A 14059-nucleotide genomic window follows, 5' to 3' on the forward strand; every position below is an offset into this window, starting at 1 on the left:
CATACAATATCGAGAAATTAGCCTATAAGACTTAAGGACAAATGCACAGTCCTGAATATTTTCAGCTGTTAAAATAAATGAAAGGGATGAAAATTAGAAAACGTGGGTAATTTGAAGCATTTGACTCTGGACTATTACTCATTTATCATTTGATAGATTCTATAGCCTTTTTCTGGTTGAAGAGGGCAATATCTGGTGCCATTTATGCCCTCACTGGCTCATAACACCTAAAAACCATGTTACTTTTGGCATCAGGGTCAGTATCTGTTGGTGGAGGACATGGAGCCAAAAGGAAATGAGATTTCCTAGTATGGGTTGTGGCTTGGCAGAGGATTTTTGTGGGAGACATTAAGTCATTTAGACAATTTCTTCCTTTTCACTAAAAGTGTTTTTCTTTAATTCTACAGCAATGCTAGGTTATGGACATGTGTATAAACTGTAATGCTGTAAGTTAGATAGGCTTCTAACTAAAACATCAAACTTCTTCATACTCTCTGTCCCTGTTGTTGCTTTATTATTTTTCCTATCACTTGCCACTAATTAACATACTCTATATTTTACTTATCTTGCTTATTATATTTTACTTATCAGGATGTTACTCCAGGAAGGTAGATATGTTTGTTTAGCTGACTGGTGTGATATACCCTCAGTACATAGGATAGAGCCTGGGAGTATAATTAATATATGAATGAAATAATGAACTAATCTTTAAAATGATGCTCAGAGCATAGTTTTTATATAGCAATACATATTTGTAATAATTACCCTTTAAAAATAATGAAGCTGTAATATACTGTTAACCAAAGTAATATACTGCATTAATAGAATGAAGAAAAAAATATGTTCATCTCAATAGACACAAAATAGGCATTTGACAAAATCCAACATCCTTTCATGATTAAAAACATTCACAAAAACAGGAATAGAAGGAAACGTCCTTAACAAAGTAAAGGACATTTGCAAAAAACTGACGCTAACACCATACTCAGTGGTAGGAGACTAAAGGCTTTCCTTATAAGATCAGGAACAAACAGGGATGCCCTCTTTGACCACTTCTATTCAATATTGTACTAGAAATTTAGCCAGAGCAATTAGACAAGAAGAAGAAGTAATAGGCATCCAAATTGCAAAGAAACTGCCCTTATTTGCAGATGACATTCTCTTATGTATAGAAAATACCAAAAATTCCACAAACAAACTTACTGGAGTTAATTTGTAAAATTCAGCGAAGTTGCAGGGAAGATTAACACAGAGAAATCCATTATGTTTCTACACATGTGCAATTAACAATCTGAAAAGGAAATTAGGAAACTAATAACATTTTAAAATAGCATCTAAGAGAATAAACTACCTAGAAATTTAAACAAGTAGGAAAGACATGTACACTGGAAACTACAAAACATTGCTGAAAGAAATTTAAAGAAGCCCTAATTAAATGGAAAGATATCACATATTTGTGGGCAGGAAGACTTATATTACTAAGATGTCAATATGACCCAAGATGATCTGCGGATTCAGTGCAATCCCTATCAAAATACCAACCCCCCACCCTTTTTTTTTTTTGCAAAAATGCAAAAGCCAGTCCTCAAATTCACGTGGAATTGTACAGGATCCTACATGACCAAAGTAATCTTGAAAAAAGAACCAAGTTAGAGGACTCGTAATTTAAAAGCTTGCAAAGGTACAGTATTGAAAATGGGATGGTATTGGCTTAAGAATAGACATATAGACCAATGGAGTAAAATTGAGAGTCCAGAAATATATACTTATATATCTGTGGCCAACTGATATTTTACAGGGATGCTAAGTTCATTCAGTGGGGAAAGAATAGTCTTTTCAACAAATGGTACTGGGACAACTGAATTTCCACATGCCAAAGCATGAAGTTGGAATGCTACCCTCATACCAGATACAAAAATTAACTCAAAATAGTTGAGTGATCTAATTATAAGAGGTAAAACCACAAAACTGTTAGAAGAAAACATAGGGGGAAATCTTTATGGCCATAAAATTGGTAATAGATACTTAGATATGATACCAAAAGTATGAGCAGCCGGAGGAAAAATAGATAAATTGGTCTTCATCAAAATTAAAAACTTTTGTGCATTGAAAGACATTATCAAGAAAGTGAAAAGACATTCTACAAAATAGGAGAAAATATTTGCAAATCATATGCCTGATAAGGGTTTTAATATGTGGAATATATAAAGAACTCCTGAAACTTAAGAGAAAGACAACCCAATTCAGAAATGGGCAAAAGGATGGCAAAAGAAGTGATAGACAAAATAAAAAGACAGCTTCAAGAATATGAAAAATATTTGCAAATGTCATCTCCAACAAAGGGTTAATATCGAAATAGATGAAGAACTTTATACCACTCAATAGCAAAAAAAAAAAAAAAAAAAAAAAAAGTCCTAAAATGGGCAAAGGACCTGAATAAACATTTTCCAATAAAATATACTAATGGCGAAACAGGTATATGAAAATGTACTCAGCATCACTAATCAGAAGGGAAATGCAAATCAAAATCACAGTGACATACCTCACACCTGTTAGAACGGCTGTCATTGAAAAGACAAGAGATAACATATGCTGGTAAGGATGTGGAGAAAAGGGAAGCCTTGCGCACTGCTGGTGGTATTCCATGGTACAGCCACCATGGAAAACAGTGTGAAGGTTCCTCAAAAATTAAAAATAGAATTATCATATGATCCAGAAGTTGCACTTCTGGAAATAGGCAGTAGTCTCTCCTTACCTGCAGTTTCACTTTCTGCAGATATAGTTCCCTGTGGTCAGCTGCAGTCCAGAAACAGGTGGTCCTCCCGACATAATCAGAAGGTTAACAGTAGCTCTATGCCACACGCCTCTATCATTCATTTCACTTCATCTCCTCATGTAGGCATTTTACCATCTCGTCTCATCCTCAGAAGGGTGAGTACAGTACAGTCGGGTATTTTGAGAGAGAGAGAGAGAGAGAAAGAGGGACTGGTCATATTCATCTAAGTTTTATTACAATATATTGTTATAATTTGTTCTATCTTATTATTAGTTATTATTGTCAATCTCTTACTGTGCCTAATTTATAAATTAACCTTTATCATAGGTATGTTTGTATGAGAAAAAACATGGTCTGTAGAGGGTTTGGTACTATCCACAGTTTGTGGCATCCACTAACGTACTTGGAATGTATGGCTTGTGGATAAGGGCAGGGAGAGAGCTACTGTATCTGAAGGAAACAAAAACACTATGTTAAAAAGAAATCTGTGCTCCCATGTTCATAGCAGCATTATTTCCAAGAGCAAAGACATGGAAACTACCTAAGTGTCCATCAACAGAGGAATGAATGAATAAAGAATAAAAAAAATGTGGGTTGTGTGTGTTTGTTGGGATATTATTCGGCCGCCCCAAAAGAGGGAATTCCTGCCATTTACAACAACATGGATGGACCTTGAGGACATTATGCTAACTGAAATAAATCAGCCAGAGAAAGATAAATAGTATATTATTTCATTTATATGTTCAATCTTAAAAAAGAAAAAAAAACTCAAATAGAGATCAGATTTGTGGTTACTAGAGGTAGGGGTTTAGGGGGATTTGGGGAAAGGCAGTCAAAAGGTTCAAACTTCCAGTTACAAGATAAATAAGTACTCGGGATGAAATGTCCAACACGATGACCATACTTAACACTGCTGTATGGTGTATATGAGAGCTGTTAAGAGAGTAAATCCTGAGAGCTCTCATCACAAGGAATAGAAACCATTTTTTTCTTTTTCTTTTTATATCTGTATGAGATCATGGATGTTAGCTAAAGGTATTGTGATAATCATTTCACAGTGTATGTGAATGAAATCATTATGATGTATACCTTAAACTTACACAGTGCTATATGTCAATTATATCTCAATAAAACCAGGAAAAAATTGAAAATAAAAATCAATAAAATACCATAAAATGGGCTAATGACTTGAATAGATATTTCTCCAAAGAGGAAATGCAAATGGCCAAAAAGCACATGAAAAGATGCTCAATATACTTAGCCATTGGGAAAACACAAATCAAAACTGTAATGTGATAGCACTTAACACCTAGTACAGGGGCCATAATAAAAAATCAGAAAGCAATGGCAGAGATGTGGAAAATTGGAAACTTTGGGCATTCCTGGTAGGAATATAAAATTGTACAGTTGTTGTGGAAAATGGTTTGTTGTTAAGGCTCAAAAGCTAAATGTAGAATTACCATCTGATCCCACAATTCCATCCCTAGGTATATACACCAAAGAACTGAACACCAAGGAACTCAAACACACACACACATACATACATATATACTAGTGTTTATTGTAGCATTGTTCACAACAGCCAAAAGGTGGACATAATCCAACTGTCTATCAACTAATGAATGGTTGAATAAAATGTGATATATCCACACGATTATTCATCCATAGAAAGGAATGAAATTCTGATACAGGCTATAATATGGATGAAACTTGAAAAACATTTTATAATAATAAGTGAAATAAGCCAAGCATAAAAGGACAATTATTGTTTAATTCCACTTATATGAGGTTTTTAGAAAGCCAAATTCATTGAGACAGAAGGTAGATTAGAAGTTACCAGCTGTGGGGAGGGAAGAATGGGGGCTTAGTGCTTGCTGGTTAGAGAGTTTTTGTTTGGGGTGATGGAGAAGATGGAAACATATAATGATGATTGTTGCACAACACTGTGAATATAATTCATACCACTGAACTGCATACTTAAAATGGTTTAAATGACAAAATGTGTTATATACTTTATCCCCCCCTAAAATAGAATGGAAATAATGTTGTGTTTTATTTTTCCTTCTCCAGAATTAGTCTTACAGTTCTGGGGATCAGAAAAGATCGAGTAATAGGCTTTCCCTGTTAGGATTACGTATGATAAGAAAGTAATAGTCACTAGATCCTTTATATTCAGAGGAATGCACTTGAGCACTTTTGCAAATCTTTAAATATGAGGCTACAGAAATGTTTGTAGTGTCTCCTGGCTTTCTCCAGAGTCATGTTTACATAGAGAATTAAGTGCTTACTGTATCTTCACCCTCAAGCTTAATGGTCACGTTTCATGAAAAAACAAACTTTCTGGCATTTATCTGGCTCCCTCACCAGCTTTGTGATTGTACCCCAGTCTTCACAGTTCATGACTCTAACTTGTACAGATTTGCAAAAAGCAAATGGCCTGGACCACTGGAGCACAAGCTTTGTGAGATGTATATGAAGTCATTTTATACCCTGCCTAGCATAGAGTATGAATTCTAGAATTATTCCTTGAATGAATGGATCAGTAAGTCATTTTCTTTCTTTTTTTTTTTTTTTTAAGATTTATTTATTTGAGAGAGTGGTGTGGGGGTGGGGCAGAGGGAGAGCATCTCAAGCAGCCTCCCTGCTGAGCGCAGAGCTGAAACTAGCCGATCTCACAGCCCTGAGATCATGACCTGAGCCAGAAACTAAGAAGTGGATGCTTGACCAACTCAGCCACCCAGGTGCCCCAGTAGGTCACTTTGAAGTAGTTAAAAGCACAGACCTTAATCTGTCAGCCCTTCTGGTTTTTCTGTATGGTATTGCTTTTCAGGAATATGTTTTGAAATTAAGAATGCACTCTGAGAAATGGGGTATTTGATCTATAGTGATGACTCTTTCTCTCATTCTGAAGTGGGGCCTCTGAGAGCTTTCCTGCTGCTCTTATCCACGGTGCAGGGTGCAGGAAGACTGGGGGCAAGAAGATTGTTTTCTCCTTCCCCAGACTGATACCTCACCTGTTGGCTGCACAGGCACCTGGTGGTCCTCACTAGTGCCCTACCTTCAATCATCCCCAACCAGAGCACCCCTGAGAGCACTCTGATGAGGTGTGTGGGCCCTTCTTTTTGCTGTTGACTCTACAGCCACACCCACTTCTCCATGGCCAGGCTGACCTAGGTAAAGAATCTGGTCTGCAGACAGTGTGTTGGAATGCCACTGCTGTGGATGAAATAACACACTTGGAGATACTTTTGTGAAGTCCTGTAGGTATCATGACCGATGTCATAATTTGTATGTAGCACTTTTCACTGATGGTTGCCCCAGTGGCTCTTCATGGTCTTTCTGACTGGTTTTTCCAAGGGGCTGTACACTGATGTCTGTCTCAGACCAAGGACTTCCCCTTGTAGCCTCAGAGTGACCCAGCGTAAATAGACATCTGTAGGAATCAGACTCATAACCTTGATCTGGTTAAGGCAATGTGCAAATGATAATAGTGAACGCTGATCAGGTTCTTTGCCATTGTAGCCTGTCGCTGTGTATCTGCTAAATAGGGAACAGTGACGGTGGTAAAAATGTGAAACACTTAGCCTACCATCAGAAAGGAACAAAGCACTGTTTTTCTTTTTTAATGGGGAAGAGGGAGAAAAAGGCTCAGGCACAGACTGTCCAATTTTTTTGTCCATGATATCACTCTATCCTCTGAGATGCAGAAGTCCTGGGGTGTTCAGAGAGTTTGTGTTTCCTCTAAGTTTGCAGCTACTGCTGATGCCGCTGTGGCATTGAGACCCATCAGCCTAAGGGCACTGGAGAATATGACAGAGTCAGATGTTGGGGGCAGCTGGAGGAGGAGAAGAAGGGTCAAAGCAGACTTGCAAACCTCATAGCTGTGCCTGACACAGCCCCCAGATCCAGATAAACTGGGTGCTCCCCAACTTCTTGCTAATCACTCATGGATGATGCAGCAGTTTCCTTGAACAACACTGTCATTGTTGTTGTTTAAGGCTTTTATGGAGCTTTTGGCACTATAGGAGACATTTACTAAATAATTTATCCCTTCTTGTTCTAAGAGTTCTTGTAAGAGAAGGTCATGAAGAGAAGGAAACTCAGCTCCTAAAAGCATGGATTTTGACTTTCTGCTCAGAGAAACCAGATTTGTGGCTTGAGGCAGAGGATTTGGTTGGGTCGAGTTTGTCATACCCACTAAAATCGAAGCCTCCCACCTACCAGCAGCCTGCTAGGACAGAGGGTGAAGAAGACAGGCCTGGCGGACGAGGTCTCACGCTGTTTCGGCCAGCCAGTCCGCAGACGGTGTGCTTTCTCCTACACCCTGCCATCTCCTGGAGAACAGCCTTCTGAAGCCCCACAAACCAAATCAGTTCTTTGCCCTCTGAGATGCTGTGGAGTTCATTGGAGCCTGGAAATGTGACAGCGCTGGCCTGCCTTGTTTTTATTCAGGTACTTGAAGGGAATGGCCAGCAACCCGGGCTGACAAAAGGAGTCATTTAGGCTTCAGTTTCAGATAAAAGACTTGAGGTTCATGAAATGTTCTGACATAACAGTGTAGCTTCTGTTCTGTGCTGTGAAACCCATTAGAATATGAACAAAGGAGCAGCACTGTGGAATCGGCAGGATCCTGACCCTGCCAAGGCTGTGAGCCAAGTCTGAGGATTTGGGCGTCCTCGGAGCTAACGCAAAATCCACCTGACAGCCTCCTTCATCCGATTCATTCTCCTACTCCCGCCCTTTCTGTCTTGTTACCTTAATTTTCATCTGCCTGGCCTTCCTGTTAGCTGGAAGGTCATGGAGAGAAAGTTTAAGGTCAAGTGCAATAAAATGATTTTATTTATGAATCACATAGATTCCTGGTTGACGCACTACAGAATTTTGTATTATCTCATGAATAATCTTGCTCTTCAAATCTATTCCATCTTTGTTTTCAACAGATGAAAAGGGGTAGGTTTCATTATTCATAGTGGGCATTTATGAGCAAAAAATGCATCACTTTCCTTGGGTAGCATGTAGAGAAGATTTTGTGGGTGGGTACATGTCTTTTAAACAGATTTTCAAGGATTGTGTGAATTTTCAATGTACTCATAATCTCAATATGTCAGTATCGTTCTCTGAACAGCATTTGTTTGTAGAAGCCACCATTAATTAAGCTTCTCAATTGAAATGAATATACTTTACGGGTATAAGGTGAATGCCACCAGTGCCCCCCTCCCCTCAACACATCAGATAGGTTTAAACACTTGATCACAGAATACCATTCACAGAAGAAGCAAACCTAGTTATAGCCTAACAATCATATACCTGGTGAGTTGTGTTCTCTTCATAATGGAGACATTAAAATTTGTTTTCATCTTCCCCAGACTACAGTCCTAGACAGGAAATGGAGAGCACGCTGCCTGGCCTCTTCCTGCCATCTCTAACTTCTCTAGTTGCTGTAGGCACTTGTCCATAGTCAAGATGTTTCTGAATGAGTACACTATCCCCACCAGACGAATTCAAACAGTTGGTGGGTTTCGGAGTCCTGAGGTCAGACTGGATTTATCTGGCTCAAAGTTTGCTGGTGGCAGTTATAAAAGACTCAGGAAACATTTAGGAAAGCGTGTAGCCATAGGAGTCCAGGCAAGGGGTTGGTTCAGGATTCCTCTTGGAATCAGTTCACTGGTAAGACTACGGGTCCTGTTTGGTGTGGGGTTAAAATGGTTCGTGGAACAGAGACAAATGCCATGGTCTCCTGGGAACTACAGTCTGGGAGCTGAGTTTGCCCTGGGTCTGGTATGACTCTTTCCAGTTTCCAGAAAACCCCCAAGTAAGGTTTAGTACCAGTTCAGTACTCACTTGACTCCAGAGGGAAATAGAGTAGACTGGTGAATTCAAGGTTGTGAACATTCATTTGCTGTTTTCCATTTTAACTTTGCACTGTAACTTAATGCATCCATTTTAGGCTGGGTTGCTCTTCTCCCTCCCACTGTAAGAAATGCCAAGCCAGGAGTGGCTATTATGCTTTATATTAATTAATGTAGTATGTTTTGTGGCTGATGTCCCACACGGCTTTATATCTTATGGTATGTGTGATCTCCTGTGACCCTGTTTTTAAAACACACGGGATCTTGTGCAACAAGACCTTGCTCCTTTTCCCCAGCCTGAAATAACAAATATATATGGAACAATTGACTCACAATAACAGCAGTGTATGATGACATGCTAAACTGTGGTATTGACAATTAAAGATACTTTCACCAGAGGTACAGAGGAAAGTGGTGTGGAAAGGTTGTGATTGTATGTGGTGAATGGACAGGAGAAGAGAGGACATTTTTGGGAAATAATGTAAAATAACTTAGGCAAAGAGACAGAGATGGAAATGAAAATGGTCCGATCGTGTGGATACAGGACAGTGTTTTGATTAGAATTGAGTGTCAGGGGTTTGCACTATAAATTGGATGAATCTGGGGGACCAGACAATGAAGGATCTTTAAACCTGTAATGGCATTAGCACTTGATACAGAAGCAAGCGAGAACCTTGATTGTGAACCCATGGACTGTAAATTCCTTGGGGATGGGGAGGTTCTTTTGTATGTTGTATGTGAGATGTTGTAAACTGCCATATTTGGTCACATCTAGTAGACATGTGTTTAATTTGGCATATACACTGTTACCTCTCAGTGTTTTAGAAATTATGAACACACTGCCAACATTAAAAAAATTAGGGGACTTAACACGAATCCAGTCAAATGTCTCTCAAAAACTGGGAAGGTGTCCTGGCAGATGGGCCTGCATTGCTGGTGGTCCTTGGTGGGGCTCAGGTAGTAGCTGGTTCTGTCTCCTTCACAAAGAGGCATGAGTCTTTTGTGGTGTTGTGACTATTGCCCTGTCTTTTCCATCCAGCCCAGTTTATTCGCTGACATCACCTGCTTAGCAGCTGGTGGTGAGGGCATCTGGCCCTAGGTATGGTCTCCTGCAAATGTTTGCCTGGCCTCATATCCTTAAACAAGAGGATGGAGTGACGTGGAGAATACTTACATTAAATTAGATTAGGTCTTATATCAGAAAAAGCCTTCCACTAGCATTTTTTGGTTTTGTCTTTTTTGATGTATCAAGAAAAGTTACTTATATAAAATGGTTCAAGGTGTCAAAACAAAATAAGCCCCAGGATGTAACATACAACATGGTGATTATAGTTAATAATACCATATGATATATTTGAAAATTGCTAAGAGACTAGATCTTAAAAGATCTCACCACAAGAAAACATATCTGTAACTGTGTGTGGTAATGGATGTTAGCTAGACTTACTGTGGTGATTGTTCACCACGCATACGTATATTGAATTATTATGTTGTAACACACGAAACTAATATGTTATATGTCAACTGTATCATGATTAAAAAAAAAAGAGGTTACTTAAATCAGTTTTTACAAACATGTTTGAATCTGTCCCCACAATGGACTAGGCCTTTTAAGAGACTGAAGTTATATTAATGAATAATTTAATAATTTGGGGGAATTTTCTGAGGTAGAGAATAAAAGAAGGAACACCAGGAGTAAGAAACCCTGATTGTGCCCTAACTTTTCCCAAGAGGGAAACTTCTTTTATACCTCAGTTTCCCTTCCAGCAAGACTGTGGTGTTATACTTCCTTTCCTCAGTCTGAATGACCAGAAGAGGTATTTGTTGCTGGGATTCATGGTCAGAAGAGCAAGCTGAAAGAGATGTCCACATGCTGGGAAACACGGGCTTGCCTGTGAAGGCAGCCAACTGCCATTCTTCCATGCCCATCTACCAATCTCTATAACCAATGAAATGGTAGGAGTATTTCTAGAAAAGTGCTCCCCAAACTGCTTTTCTTTTGTGAACTCTTTCCCTCAGCAGTTGCTGGAGGCTGAAAGTTGGGGTAAAGCCCTAGTCTGGGAGGTAGAGAGGCTCTGAGTAAATCTTTGGGAACAAAGGGGAGAGGGAAGGCTGAGGGTGGAGCTCACGTTATGGGATTATGGAAAGAGGACTGTAGGCATTTCTTAGTCCAATCCTTCTTTTCATAGCTAAGAAAAACCGTGACATAGAAAGTGAGGCGTAGGGTCCGTGTCCAGGGGATATCCAGGTACTTATGTGCCCCCCAATTCATTGCTCCTTTTGAGAAGCTGCATTCACTTTCAGGAAGGAGAAAGCAGCTGCACAGGAGACACACAGCCATGCTGATGGGCAGTAAAGTAGAACCTTCAAATTAATGTAGTGAAGGACCAGTGCCATAGGACGAATCCAGCAGGCACATCTCACTGGTTAGAGGAAAGGTGGCAGCAGCTTATCCTCAGTCCCTGATGCTGATGGCCCATCTCAAGTCAACTAAAGGTGCCAAAGGCACATTGTCTTCATTCATCCATTCACTGACCCCTTCATCTGTTTCCTACCGTGCGCTCAACGTAATTCTGATAGTCAGATGCAGTGGAACAATCATAAGAAAACTGTACCTGCCTCTGGAACCTGGCCCTTCCTCACTGACTATGCCTAACCCCAGACCCTCATTCTCTCTCCCTAAGACCTTGGTGACCTCATGGCTGAGAACCTACGGCATTTGCATTACCTGGGGTATTGTTGGAAATTCCAAATCCCAGGCGCCATCCCAACCTACTGGGTGATAGACTGCACTTCAGCATGGTTGCTGGGTGATGAGTGTGCACGTCCAAATTGAGATACGCTGCCCTAGGTACTCCCCCTCCCTCCACGGAAGCATGTGTTCTCCTTCCATTCTGAACAGCAGCTGGAGTTCTGATTTAAATCAAAATCTTGCTGGGGTGTCTGGGTGGCTCAGTTGGTTAAGCATCTGCCTCTTGATTTTGGCTCAGGTCATGATCTTTGAGTCCTGAGATCAAACCCTGTGTCATGCTCTGCACTGGGCATGGAGCCTGCTTAAGGTTCTCTCCCTCTCTCTCTCTCTTCCACTACCCCCCTCAAAAAAAAAAAAAAAAAAAAGAAAGAAGAAAAACCCAAAAAAACAAAAACAATGAAAATCTAGTTATGTCAGTTCCTTGCCTAAAATCCTTGTTTGGCTCCCTGTTGCTTAGCAGACACAAGACCCTTTTGCAGGCTAGCACCCCACTTGACCACCTGGCAACCCTGGTCTCCTCTGTAAGACCTCCTGAGTTCTTTGCATTGAACCACACTTCTTGAGTGTTTTTCTCCCCTCACCCAATTGGCTCAATGCCCACGTTTGCTTTAAGGCTTTGCCCAGACTTCCTTCTGTGAAGCGTCATGTCCTCTCCAGGCTCATGTGCCTGGTTCACTGATGGTCCACCTGATGCCTGCTCTCCATGTGGTCCTCAGGGCAGGCTCTGATCCTAGCGTGGTGCTGGGCACAAGCAGGTTCTCAGTATGTGTTGGATGAGTGAGCAGTGGTGGAAAAGGGCACCAGGAGGCTTCAGCTCAATAGGAATATTATTCTGTAGGTTAACAGGCTGCTTTGATGGTGTGGTGATAGTTCTCATACATTAAGTGAACCATTTAGAAAAGAGCCACAGTTGTGGTTCCCTTTTAGACCTGGAGTTGAACATTAAGTTCTCAAGCAAGAAAAGCTTGAGAGTCACTGATGTTATATATCTCTTTGCCCGGAAGGTGCTCATGCTTTTAAAACACTTCTGGAATAAATGAAACAAGATGGGATCGGGAGGGAGACAAACCATAAGTGACTCTTAATCTTACAAAACAAACTGAAGGTTGCTGGGGGGAGGGGGGTGGGGTTATAGACATTGGGTAAGGTATGTGCTATGGTGAGTGTTGTAAAGCGTGTAAACCTGGCGATTCACAGACCTGTACGCCTGGGGATAAAAATACATTATATGTTTATAAAAAATAATAAAAATAATTTAAAAAATAAAAATAAATAAAACACTTCTGGAGAAGAATCTTAGACATCAGTGCTTGGTGACGTGGGCCTGTGTTTCATAAATCCTAGTCTGAGTGTCTGACCCAAGGTAGACAAAGCCCTAGTCCTCTGATGTCTGAAGCCGCTAGATCCTGGGATTCTGGGAAGTTCTTCATAAATGTCTTACCTGTTACTGTGATCTAAACCTGTTCCCTCTGACTTTGCACTTTTAGAGGTAGAAATTGGAATCACAGGCCCAAGGGGAAAGGAAGAGAACTTCTACTCCCTGTAGTCAGACTCAGCTCTCAGGAATTGGGGGTCAGCCAGGCCATGGGGGAAGGAAAGAAAGAGTAAAAGGAGAGCCTCGAGTGCACGTGGAGGCTTTAGTGAAGGATTTCTCTGTTGATATCAGGCATGTTTGGGAGAGTCCAGATGCAAAGTGTGGAAGGGATGGAAGCCCAGAAGCATATGTACTCACAGGGGATGTAAGCAAACGCAGCAGGTATTAAGTTGAGTTACTTTCTTAAAGAGTGGAGTTCATCATATAATAGTTTTCAGGATTTATCACAAAAACAGGTCTTCAGAAGCTAAAGGTTTGTTCTAACAAACATGATTCGGTGATTTTGGCTTCTTCGTTTTAGGGAAATTAATCTGTCATCACGAGATTATGTTGCTGTCTTGCTTCTAAAATAACTTGAAGCGAAACACTGTTAAATCACATAAGCACTAACTTCGCTGTTTTCACTGTGTCTTTCTTCCAGGCTCAGTTGACTATGGTAGAAGAGGGTCGCCTCCCAGAAGGTGCTCTCTGGCAAGTGTCTGCACCCATGCTAGGATGCCATGTTCTGTGTTCTTGTTACGGTTATTGATTTCTATCTTAAATGAGTCTGACTTGCAACTATGTAGTCTGACAACTACGTAGTTGTGATTTGGAAAGAAAATTAGGCTTGCTTTTTCTCATTAGGGAGTTATTTGACTATTTCAGCAAAAGAGGGAATCCTATAGTAACTTACAGCAACTAAGATAAAATTACTAAAAAGATTTTGAAATACACTATTGTGTAAATGTTCAGTGTTTTCAGATTTTTCCCCTTTATTAAAAACATCCTAAGTAGAGCTTCATAATGTCGAAGGATGCTCTCAAAGTTAGATTTGGGCCATGACAAGATGTGTTAGGAATGAATGGCCTGAAACAGAGCATAGAAAAATCCCTCCAGCCACATCTTCACTGGTGCTCCCCACATTCATGCTGTCCCTGATGTTAGCCAGAGAGGCATGGCCAGCACAGCATCGAAGAAATAACAGGTAAAGATCACCTAAGCAAAACTTTAGCCTTCTGGCCAAACCTGGTTAGTCTTCTCAGGAGATCTGATCTGGAAGCTGTGAATGCATGTGACTTTAGGCCACAGACCAACATACCAGCATGCAC

At 40.4% G+C, this 14059-nt stretch overlaps 1 protein-coding gene across 4 annotated transcripts in view; it reads left to right on the forward strand.

Moving 5' to 3' along the window:
* Window positions 1-14059, forward strand: part of LDLRAD4 (low density lipoprotein receptor class A domain containing 4) — a 422342-nt gene that overhangs the window by 254743 nt on the left and 153540 nt on the right. The gene's annotated exons all lie outside the window — the stretch shown is intronic.

This window comes from Martes martes (assembly GCF_963455335.1).
Source record: "Martes martes genome assembly, chromosome: 13".
NCBI lineage: Eukaryota > Metazoa > Chordata > Mammalia > Carnivora > Mustelidae > Martes > Martes martes.